The sequence below is a fragment of the Ambystoma mexicanum genome, chromosome 2p (genome assembly GCF_040938575.1).
Source record: "Ambystoma mexicanum isolate Mex_15411 chromosome 2p, UKY_AmexF1_1, whole genome shotgun sequence".
In the NCBI taxonomy this organism is placed as follows: Eukaryota; Metazoa; Chordata; class Amphibia; order Caudata; family Ambystomatidae; genus Ambystoma; species Ambystoma mexicanum.
Genome location: NC_090923.1, coordinates 318782108 through 318794747, shown reverse-complemented (window position 1 = coordinate 318794747; position 12640 = coordinate 318782108).

The following is a 12640-nucleotide window of genomic DNA, read 5'->3' as shown; positions in this document are numbered from 1 at the left end:
ACTTACCACATCATAGCGCTCCTAATACACCATCATTTACCAGCGGGGCTCAACCAAGCCAGTTCGCCGTGCTGAAGCTCCGCATACCTAAGGGAGAAAAAAGAGACATTTTAACCAAAGAAAAGCATGCAGGATAGCAACAAAACTAAAGAACAGCAATAAGACCTACCTGAACAATATCAAACGGGCCAGCATCAGTGAAGTAACTGGACCGCACACGCCCAAGAAAGACAACGCGCCCCTGCAAAGAAGGCAGGACGGAGAGCACACCTAACTATACCACAAGGTGAGGAGAGGGCCCAGAGGAGCTGAAATCATACGGGGGTGGAGGGAAGATACTTACCCCGGTCGGTCAGCCTTGAACACAGTCCTCCTGTATTTTCATATATTGATAACACAAATAATCAGGATGCGAGATCCTCACAACAATCCACAGTGCTTGTCCATATTTGGACAAGCACATATGAGTATACGGCGGCGTGAAACCAGCTAGAACTAAAAGAATGCAAATCAGATCAATGGCTAATCATAAGCCCAGCGCCGTTTGAATCCGGTTTCCCCGGCACGGCCGATCTACACCCACTGTTGAATCTTTTCACACCTGTGAAAATATCCTCCTTTGTATGTTTCTAATTTCGTGTTGTGTACACTGTTTTTGTTTAAAACCACACCCGGGTTGAAGAACAGCCTCGGGCAGCACTTATCTGAGTTACTTGTGTCACCTACTTCGTATACTCACATGTGCTTGTCACTAGGGTACTCATCCTCTACATCCCGATGAGGGTGCACAACTGCACTTCCCTATGTTTTTATTGAAATCTGTCTGGTATCGCTTTCGCGCTTAGCGAAAGTTTGTAATAATTTAAGACACTGGTTTTTGAGATTGAAATAAATATGTCCAAAAACTGTGGATTGTTGTGAGGATCTTGCATCCTGATTATTTGTGTTATCAATATATGTACCCACCTGGGCATATCAGGACTCCGCCAGGCGCCCTTTATTTTCTCTCCTCCTGTATTTTCAGGCAGAACCTTCCCCGCAGACCACATCTGGGCAAAGCTGAGAAGCATACCAGCGAGTAACCCGGCTGGGTGGCGTCCCTGTGGATACCAGGTGAGAGTAACAAGGGGTTGGCATCCCGCGACTGCGACCGAGTCCTGAAGCGCTGAGGGGACTTCAGGTTCAGGGCCATCAGGATGGCCCGGCGCCTTGTTGAAGCTCGTGGAGAAGTGGGGCGCCAGGACCAGCTGACCAACATCCAGATGAGGGTCATGGAGCACATTAACCCAGCGCTTCACCACCAGGTCCTCGAGATGCAGACCCGTCTGAGGTCAAGTGGTAAGTGTCCATCTGTTCATCTCCAGCGTAGTGCATGTTGAGGTGTGTCAGGTGTGTGCACCTTGGACGGATGTCTGGCATGCCCCATGTATGGATGTCTGTATGCAGGGACATGAGAGTGAAGCATGTGGGTCCGGTCAAGCGTGTGCAACGACAATGGTGTGTGTGTTGCTATGCATGATGTGCACCTACATGTGACGATGCACACATGATTGCATGCCTGTGTCTGTACCTGGCCATGTCTGGTGTGTGAATCATGGACCCTCATGGACATGCATGGTGTACATGTGCGTGTTACTGAGTGGTGAGTGTGTGACTGAAAAATGTCATGGATGCATGACATATGCACATCTCAATGCGTGAATTGACTGTTGTGGCCTAGCTGTCCATGATTGCACTGTGATGGGAGGTGGACACAGACGGATGCATGACTGTGTAGTGTTGTGGAAGGTGATGATGGCTATGACGTATGACAGTGCCACTCATGTGCATTTGCTTTGTGTCTAGAAGACTTACGTTCAGTACCCTGATGCTTGTGTTCAATGTCTCCCTTTCCACAGCAGCAAATGAAGAAAAGGCCGGAGACGGCGCTGTGAAGCTAAGTGGCGGGGATGCCTCCACCGGCCGGAGACGCAAGGGCCAGTCACCCTGCCAGGTTATGCCATCTACCGCAAGCGAGGGGACCGGTCAAGATTGGAAGTGGGCTCCTCGGCAGCCGAAAGGCAGGTGTGCACCCACAGAGGCAGCACAATGCGGAAGACGTTTCGAAGGCATTCAGGTCGGTGGTGGGTGAGGAGGAAGAGGAGGAGGCCGCATTAGACCCACACATGGGGCCTGTTGGGGGTGATTCCACTGGTGCAAGTGGTGCAGTCAAGGGGCAGGAGGCAGCACAGGTCGCCGCGGAGGTGCCTGTGCATAATATGGTCCCTGATTCACCAACTGCATCACTCTGTACCAGCAGGGATGCCTCATTCCAGGTCCGTCCACAGGTACAGGATGTGTCCACATCAACTGACCTTCCTCTACCTGCGGCCGAGGCAATCCGTGACAGGGTTGAGCCCGTCGTAGTCGGTGTGGCGATGTGCACGTGCGTGATTCCAGGAAGGACAACGCACATCATCACGAACAGCTGTGTGCCACCTAGAACTGGCTAGGATGGCTTATTGTCGCAGGGTTCCTCCATGTGCTGGCCGCTCTTGCGACCCTCTCCTCCTCTGCACCCACTATGCACCAGTCATCCTCCATGCCGTCTTCCGGGCCAGATGCCACCAGGGCACCCTGTAGACCTGCCTCATCCACCGCGTGCCAGACTGGTGGAGATCCCATTGTAAGACAGGATATATATATATATATATATATATATATATATATATATATATATATATATATATATATATATGGCCTGTTGCATGTTGTCATGAGCCAATTTCAGAGACAAATATATCCATTATCCATAATATTTTGCCACATTTGAATGCATTTGCTAGAGAAAAAGGCCCTGTTATATGAAGAGGCCTTGCTTAAGACTTGCTTATACTTGTTTAGACATTATTTTATTATGTATGCAATTAGACACATGCATGTGTGTGTACTTAGTATGCATTGAGTCCACATTATGTAGCGCTTTGGTTTGAGTGAATGTTGTTAGGCACTAATGCATGAAACATGAAACTGGCATTCTGAAGCCACTTCATTGAGAGACCGAGAAGCAGCTCCACTTTGTACGCGGGAGGATTGTTATGGTAGGCTGTAAGCAGGAATGTGTAAACAAAAGCTGGCAGGCAGACAGATAAGAGGTAACTCTTGCCCGAGTAGAAGCAGCCTGGTTTAGCATTCCTGGGCTTGCTCGCAGACAGACAGAAAGGTGGGAGGGATTGCTGCCTTGCACAGACACATACACAGAGTGGTGTGGAGAGAAAAAGGGATTTTTAGCTTGCAAAGAGCCGACAATGAAGGAGTGGGAGGATGGTATGTTTTGTAACACAGAGGAGAAGGCCATAGGACATGTACAAGATATGCTCTGAAATGTCACGAATACTAGAACACACTGAACCAGAGAGTACAAGACTGACGTTAACAGACCTTTAGGTGCTTGGTTTAGAGAAATGCTTGCTAAGAGAGATTTGACATGTTACCATAGGGATGGTTGTACGTCATTGATAGTATATCCAGAGGTGAGGTTTGCATTGAGAAAGGAGAGGCTTTTGGAGAATCGGCTGGCATGCAGCTTGGGGTAGCATTCTGGGAGAACAGATGAGAAGCAGATTTTGAGATCGATCTGGCAGAGAGTTGGCAGGAGACCAGACCACTTAGGAGAAAGGAGAGGCCCTGTTTGAGGCTGTGCAGGGACTGGATGGCTGCAAGGGAGCTGGAGAGGAGAGAGATCGGACACATTCGAGATGGGATCTTGGGAAGCTTGCCCATTCAAAGGGGAGTATGGTTCTAGGCCTAACTGATTGACTGGCTTGTTGGGACATGGGAGATCTGCACACACATTAGATGGGTTGTTGACATATTGAAGGAAGGGGAGATTCATCAGAAGAGATTGTCTTATGAGAGAGAGTGCGATTGTGTGTGGTGTGGATTGAAGAGGAATGCTTGTCCAATGTACTTTGCTATTTAGCATTTGTTGTTATTAGGCTGTAATGCATTATAGATCCAGCAGGGATCATTTCTATTAAATTACTTGCATTAGAAACCTGAAAGGCTTACATTTATTGCAGTTTGCACCCAAATATACGGGGTGCAAATTGGGGATTTTGCTAGAAGTGCTTATCATGCCTTGCTGAGTATGAATAAATGTATTCCAGTATTATAATTGAGACTGACTTTTGTGTTTTCATTTGTGTCCATTGTTATCTTATTTCCTGTGTCTATTTCTTAGTGTTTGGTTTGGTTTGGCCTATTTGCAGTAACACAGTAACACAGTGCACAACTGCCCTGAGAGACATCTGTGCCTGGGGGCCAAAGTGGTACACCCCCCTGAGGTAGAGTTGCAGTTTGACACCATACCTGCCATAGTCCGGAGTCGGACGTTCAGCAGAAGTGGTCACCCAAGCAACAGGATACCTCGCAATGGAGGATGTGCAGGCAATTTACAGCAGGGCACGTCCACGATAGCCCCGGGGGTCGTCAGCGTCCCGGAGCCAGTCGTGGTGGCACAGGCAGAGGACATCAAGGCAGCAGCACCAGGCTCGACATAGGAGGCATCCGGACTCGGGGCATACAACATCACAGGGGCAGGCATCGGCTGAAGGGCAGGAGGAGCATGGACTATGTGTGTCTTCTGTGTGACAGTGGATGGGACAGTAAATGAATGCAGAGCAGTGGCAGGCAGAGAGGGCACGGCTCACCATGGTCAGGGCAGAGAACTCCATGGGGCGGGCATTGAGGCAGGCACAGTTTCTCGAGGAGACCCGCAGGGAGTTGGTGGAGAGCATGACTCTTGGTAAGAACAGTGAGCCGTAGGACTAGCTGCCACCATTGTACATAGTTATTTAGGCTTAGGTTTCCACAGTTTTTTTAAAAATTTGTAGTCCGCGGACATTGCTCCACTTTCTGTATATAGTTGTATTCTTGTAGGTTTTTTGGTAAGTTTCATTTTGTTTTGGGATCATGGACGCTCACAGTTTCATTGTGAATAGTTCAGCTACTGTGGATTGTTTTCTTCTATTTAGTTACACCCATGAAGGAATGTTTTCTTTTTTTTTTCTTTGGATTCTAATTTTTGTACTCTGGACATGGACCACTTTGAGGATTTGCTATTTTCTTTTGGATCAAACATATTTTTTTGATTTTGCATTTCTGTTCTGTTCACATTCATTTATTCGTCGTTGTCATGGTTGCTTTTCATTTGGTAGATTTGTGTTTCTTAATACATTTCCATCAGTTCATATATTTATGTTGTCTGCTCTCATTTGTTTGGTGCATGTGTGAGTCGTCATTGCCTCAGTCATGTGTCGCTGCTGTGTGGATGGGTGTGGAGTTGCACTGTGGGGGTGGCAGCGTGGGGTGGCATTTGGGTGGACATTTGCTACATGCATGTATGTTGTGACAATGTGTTGGTTGGGAGGACCTGAGTCGGGGCCTGCTGGCAGGTGCCCTTCACTGGTGGGGGTCATGAGTCAGGGCCTGCTGGTAGGTGCCCATCACTGATGGGGGGACATGAGTCAGGGCCTGCTGGCAGGTGCCCATCACTGGTGGGGGGAAATGAGTTGGCGCATGCTGGCAGGTGCCCATCACTGCTGGGGGTCATGAGTCGGGGCCTGCTGGCAGGTGCCCATCACTGGTGGGGGTCATGAGTTGGGGCTTTCAGGTGCATGGTGCCATGTGGGCTGCCTGTGGGGCAAGGCCAGGGCTGATGGGCTGCCTGCGGGGCATGGCCAGGGATGTTGGGTGGTCCCCTGTGGTGTGGCCTGCCTACGGGTCATGGTCAGGGGTGATGGGCTGCCTGCGGGTCCTGGTCAGGGGTAATGGGCTGCCTGGGGGCATGGCCAGGGGTGATGGGTGATCCCCTGTAGTGTGGGCTGCCTGTGGGTCATGGTCAGGGGTGATGGGCTGCCTGCTGGGCATGGCCAGGGGTGTTGATTTGTCCCCTGTGGTTTGGGCTGCCTACGGGGCATGGTCGGGGGTGTTGGGCTGCCTGTTGGGCATGGCCAGGGTGTTAGGTGAGTCGACTGGCCTGCATTACTGCAGTCAGTCTGGTCCTGTTTTCTTCCTGTGGCTTACCATTTTTTACTTGGCATCAAAGGAAATGATGAGTGTTATTATGTGGCTAAACTGGCCTACGTTGGTGCAACTAGTCTGGATTTATTGTATAACTGCTGCATGCTGATCTATGGTAATTCTGCCATGTGGGACAATTTCTATCACTCCTTTTCTTGGCAAACTCATGGAAAAGATGGCCAGCTCCCAGCTTACTCTCCAGACTGAATCTGTTGGTTGTCTCCATGATCATCAGTCTGGCTTCAGAGCAGCCAGAGGCACAGAACCTGCTCTCGTTAACACCTGCAAAGATCTGCTCTCCAATCTTGATTCCTGCTCTCCGTCTGTCCTCATCCTCCTTGACCTTTCCTCTGTTTTTGACATGGTCAAGCATGCCAACCTGATCAATCAACTTTGTGAGGGCCTGGGTATCATGGTTCAGGCCCTGGCATGGCTGACCTCCTTCCTCCTGTATCGACCTTCCCAAGTCCAACTTGGGTCCTTTCTTTCCACCACCTCTCTCTCCAGATGTGGTGTCCTCCAGAGCTCTATCCTCTCACCCTGGCTCTTCAATGTCTATCTGGCCCCTTTGGCCCACTTGATCTCCACCTTCTGTTCTAACTTTAAGTGTTATGTGGATGATACTCAGCTCTTTTTCAGACTTCCCTCAGCTGCCTCTTCTCCCTTGCTCATTCCTGACTGTCTATCCAGGATTGGTGTGCCTCCAATGATCTCTGCCTTAATACCAGTAAGACAAAGATCCTTCTAATTGGAACCCTTGCTCCCGATTTCCCTCTCTCACTCTGGCCACCCTCCTTGGGCCCTCTACCCTTGCCTTCCTGTGAGGCAAAAAACCTTTGTGTCATCTTCGACTCCACTCTCTCCTTCTCTCCTCACATCACGGACCTTGCCAAAAAGGCCCACTTCCAGCTGCACCTCCTCAGAGGTATTCTACCATTTCTCACATTCCCACAGAAGAGAATATTGACAAACTGAATGTTGTTGTCACGTGGGTATGTTTGAAAGACAACAACTGTAACCAGTGCTCCATTAACTAGTCCTTGATCCACGTCAAGGTTACGTTTAAGCATTACTCTGCAATTTAAGGATAATTTTAATATTTTTTCCAATCCAGCTGTGTTGGAGATTGAATTTTCTAAACTATTTAGTCTTTTTGTGGCTTGTTCACACATGGGTAGTGCCATACCATGTATGTCTAGTTTGTCTGTGGCGCTAATTTCAATTATTAGTTGCGTTTCTTTTTTTAACATTGTTTAATTGAATTTGAAACAGCTTGCAAGAGTTGGCATTAAGGCCATACAATTGACATTTGTGTGGGCTAATTGCTCCATAACATCCGTAGCACATGCATTATCGCCATAAAGTGCATGAATGTGCCGGGTTTTCAATATTGGTTGTGCTTCTTGAGAAAGTATACCAACTCTAATACTTTTTAAGATGTTGGCATAAGTGAGATCTGCAGATTGCTGCATGTTTTCTGTTAATTCTCTGTATTGGAAATGTTGCCAAAGGTTGACATTTCCTATGCTGCCAACAGTTTTACGGCAGAGTTTGTGTCCTAAGGTTTTAAAAATAGGCTCACCTTTCACTGGTGTCAATTGAAGCAGATCTCCGAAAACAATAATGTGTTTTCCTCCAAAGAGCTCTTCGTAGTTTGTTTTGAGGACTTCTTGTAATCTGTAAATGCATAAATGGTTTTATATTATTTTTGTATGTGAAGTTTTGGGCTATGTGGTATAGACACATGGTTTCCAAAGTGGTGCTTCTGTTTGGGTAATATGTGTCCAGCAAATCGTTTTTTTAAAATGTCTTGGCTGTTGGGATCATGTTTGGCTATTGTTTCTATATCGTCGCATGATTTACAAAACCAACATTAGGTTGGAGACCATGCTCACTTCATCTATTAGTAGCATTTTCATTTGTTTTAATACTCTGCGTAGTTCCATTGCAGCTTCTGTAGAAAGTTTGTAATAGTCTAATTTGTTTTGGTGTTCTACTGGCAGGAGTAATAATCGGTGTAATGTGACACCGCCTATGTTGTAGGCAGCTAAACCTGTGGGGGCAGTGACAACAGCTGACAGTTTGTTGTTTGTCAATTGTTGAAGGAATTTACTGATGATTTTGATTAAGAATGTTTTGCCAGAACCAGCTTCACCAATGACGTACAGTAGTATAGGTTTGTAATTTTGGCAGTGCATTCTTTGTTTTCATGTTGTACACCATTTGCAATTTCTTTTGCTACTTCTTGAAAAATGCTACGTTGCTCATTCTTTAGTTTTGATTGTAGTATAGTTAAGTCTTCTTTATCTTCTTACTGACACATGGTGTTTTCTACTTCCGTCATAGCTAATTCTGCCTCATTTGTTATTAGTGGATCTCCCAGTGGTTCTTGGCTTCCTGTTACAAAAGGTTAACTACTGTCAGGAGTGTCTTTATCTAGTTGGGCCTGGAGTTCTTCTTCGTGTTGTTGTTCATTGTGCAACATTGTTTTGTACTGTGTAAAGTTTACATCGGTTATAGTGCTTTCATTTGCTTTGAAAGCGTCTTCATAGGAGTCATAGTTATCTAGTATTTCTTCTTCTTTTCTCCATGGTTTAAATAGTTGTAGCAGGGACATGTAATATAGTTATTTATGTTGAGGAGTCTTTATTGACAATTTGATATGATTAATTAAATTTGGGTTGGTGAGTTTTACTAAACTACCTTCACAATTAGACACTCTGTATCTACCTTTTTTTCATCGGGTTTTATATTATTTTTGTATGTGAAGTTTTGGGCTATGTGGTATAGACACATGGTTTCCAAAGTGGTGCTTCTGTTTGGGTAATATGTGTCCAGCAAATCGTTTTTTAAAATGTCTTGGCTGTTGGGATCATGTTTGGCTATTGTTTCTATATCGTCGCATGATTTCAGAACTCCTTTTCTAGATTTAGCAGGACCAAGACTTAGCCATACTATATTTTCCGATTTTCCATGCAAAGCAGTACCGGTTAAACGATCTGCTGCTTCATAGGAGCCACATTCTCTATGGGAGAGCATTTTTATGCCCAAACTGTATAATTTCTGAGACAGTGTTTTGTCTGATGACAGGTCATTCCAGAGGTCTTGGAGCTCTGTTTTTTCTGGTTTGGTTAAGTATGCTGGAACATATTGTGCAACTGCAGTGGAATTGTTTACTATGTACTGCACATCTATGTTTGCATTCCATAAGTGGGAAATGATTGCATTGTAATCATTGATATATTTTTCTTATTCTGTTCTTTTTATGTAATATATATTTTTAGGGGATTTACCTTTAACACTATGTCTAACTGAAGACATGAAGTTGTTTACTTGACATGTTTTTGTAACTGGTCTAGGGAAACCAAAGCAGCATTTGGTGTAGTATTTCCCTTTGTTTTTGTATTTGCGACGACAATATTTGCCACATTTGTGTCTTTGAAATTGTAAAATTTGTGCATGAAAATCACTATTTGATGCTTCCGATGGAATTCCACAAGTGACATATTTTTTGATGAACTGTAACACAGTGGCATCATTGTCTTGACCAAATTTAGGAGCATCTTTAATCCATAAAAGCATGTAGATATGTGGTGCTCCTCTGGCTTGGTATTCTTTTCTCCAAAAGAAGTGTTGCACTTCTCCGAGGGGAGGAACAGTTGTATTACAAATAAAGTGTAGCATAGCAATGAAGCGATGGTGAAAATATCTTGAAACATTCACAGGATCTAGAGAACAAAGTTCTCCAGGTGTTAGTATATCTATGTTTGTTTTGTTTTTGTTTGATATGCGTAGGAAATCATGTAAATCTTCCCATGCATATTCTGCACAACTTAATGTAGCAAACCAAGTGGGTGGGCCAAGGTTTCTTATCATACAGCGTACATCTCCATGACTTTGGAACCAGTACTCTTTAGTACCACGCATATTTGCTAATAGATTTGTAATACTTGATTGTAAAACCTCATCTGATGCTGTTATTTGAATAGGTCTCTCATCGTACCTTCCTCCTTTGCCAGTAGGAAAGAGTAGAGGAAAAGCACGTGCTTCTATACTTTTTTCCCATATGCTGATTGGTGATCCTTTTGTTTTTCGCATTTGGTACGTTTCTAGTGAATCTTCTATGGTGTCATTAGAGTGCAAAGGATGAATTGTATAATGGTCTAAAGTATTGGATACTGTAGCAGGATCTATAAGCTCAAATTGACCAGCTTCTGGTGACTCTTGAATTATTTCAGTGGTTTCTTTCAAGTTTTCTTCAATATTAATTTCTTTGTAGTATTCATTATTGTCTTTTAGATATTGCAAGGCGTGTCTAACTTTATGTAAATCTACCAGTTGTTGCCAATTTGTTTTGTCTTTTGTAGGTACACCATTTACTAAGATAATTAAAGATTGCTCCATTGGACGTTGCACTCCCAGAGCGTGCACATTTTGTTTTAGATCTAATGGTAAATACACTACTTTTCCACGAATACCTTTCACTAATTCAGAGGGAGGTAATTTTGCTGTTTTTGGTTGAAGGCGTATTCTTGCTTGAAAGGGGTGCACTGATTGAATTATGATGCTCTCATATAAATTGAGTTGTTGTAGGGGTTTTGGTAGTGGAAATAATTCCAAATTATTTGTGATAGCACGTGAAGGAGTTTGGTTGTTGTCAAGTTTTGTAGTGCAGTAACTGCAAACTATTAAGGGTCAGCTATTTCTTATTTGTTTTCTGCTATTAGGTAGAGCTAATTCAAACCATTTAGAATCTTCATTGTCTTCTATTTTGTATGTTAGGTCTACAGTTTTTGTGTTACTTTTATAAAAAGTTCTGCGGCAACATACACACACATGGTTTGGTACTTCAGCAGATGTACTTTTAAATTTCATTATTTCTTTTTTTGTTTTAAAGCTATTTCATTCTGAAGGTGGCTTTCACTTCCAAAATATTTTTTCTGGATATAGTCTTATTCTTCAAGTAGGTCTTTTGCTTTACCATGTAGAATAATGTTATTTAAATTGGCTAGTGCTAAAGCAGGACTTTTAGAATAGTACAGTTTATAGACTAGATTTCTTATAGTTGAATGATGTGTTCATATCATTTTGATATGATGGAAAGTGGTTTTGCAAGTATGTCCTGAAATGCAGGCCAATGAATGTCCTTGTAGTCCTGTGTACTTGTGAAATGGACAGGTATCCATATTTTGCAGTAGTTTAATTTTGATTTTGTCTTTGCCTTTCACATACTGAATGAGGAATTGGCGTAAAGACCTGAAAGATTTTTTGGGAATGTTACAAATTGACGTGCATGGCCATTTGTATACTAGATGTTCTGATTCAGTTGAATGGAGAGGTAATTCTAAGTTTTCTGGGGATATTTTTGTAAGCAGTATTTCTTGTTCCATTATGGTATTATTAACTTTTTCATAACCTCGTCCACTCCTATGTATGGCAATTGTATTTGTTTGCTTTTGTGTGTATGATTCTTCATTAAAATATGGTTCTGTGCTTGTAGTGTGACTACACTCACCTCCACGGTTGTAGGTCATATGGTCGAAAACAAAAGGATTGAATGCCTTTTTATCGACAGTAAAATGATCTGAAAAAAGGGTTGATTTTTTTTTTTTTATGGGGGGTTCCCCCCAACCCCACGTTTTCTTTATTAAAAACATTTTTCTACCAACCCAAACTAAAAAATATATATAAATAAATAAATGAATCTGACCTTTTTTTTCCCACCATTTGACTGTCAATCAAATGGTCATTCGATCCTTTGTTTTCGACCATTTGACTGGACACCCACCTCCACAGATATTTAAGAAGTTATTTAGAAGTCACACTACCAGCTGCACCTCCTCAGAGGTATTCTTCCCTTCCTCTCCTTCCCTCAGAAGCTCACTGTCTCCCGAGCCCTGGTTCTCTCGAAGCTGGACTACTGTAACAGCCTCTATCTTAATCTGCCTGCCTCCACTCTCCGCCCTCTGCAACTCATCCAGAACAGGACTGCGAGACTTGTCCTTGGCCTCAAGCCCAGGTACCGTATCTCTCGAGAACTGAAATGTCTACACTGGCTCCCAGTGGCTGCGAGGATTAAGTTCAAAACTCTCTGCATTGTCCACAAGGCCTTCTGGGGCCTGGGGCCTAAATACCTTCAACTCTCTCTTCCTAAATATCTTCTTTCCCGAGCCCTTCGCTCATCCGTCTCCAACTCCCTCAGGGTCAGCCGCTTCTCGAAGCAACAAGTTGGGGGTAGATCTCCTTCCGTGGCAGGGGCCTATCTCTGGAACAGCCTTCCTGCCTCCCTAAAACTTGAGAAGAACCATCTCCGGTTCCGGAAGCACCTCAAAACCTTCCTCTTTGCTTCTGCTTTCTCTCTCCCTCTCCCCTGCTAAATTATCCACTGAAACTGCACTGAATCTGCAACTGGGCCACTCTCTCCGACCTCGGTCCTTGGCCCAGCCACTCTCCACTTGCACTGCCTCCCTGGCAACCCCTGCACTGCGGGACTGTCTCTGTAACCCTACAGCCCCCCATCCCCAGCACTTGTCTGCACTTACCTTGCACTTGCCACCAGCTGGCCCTATTACTTATT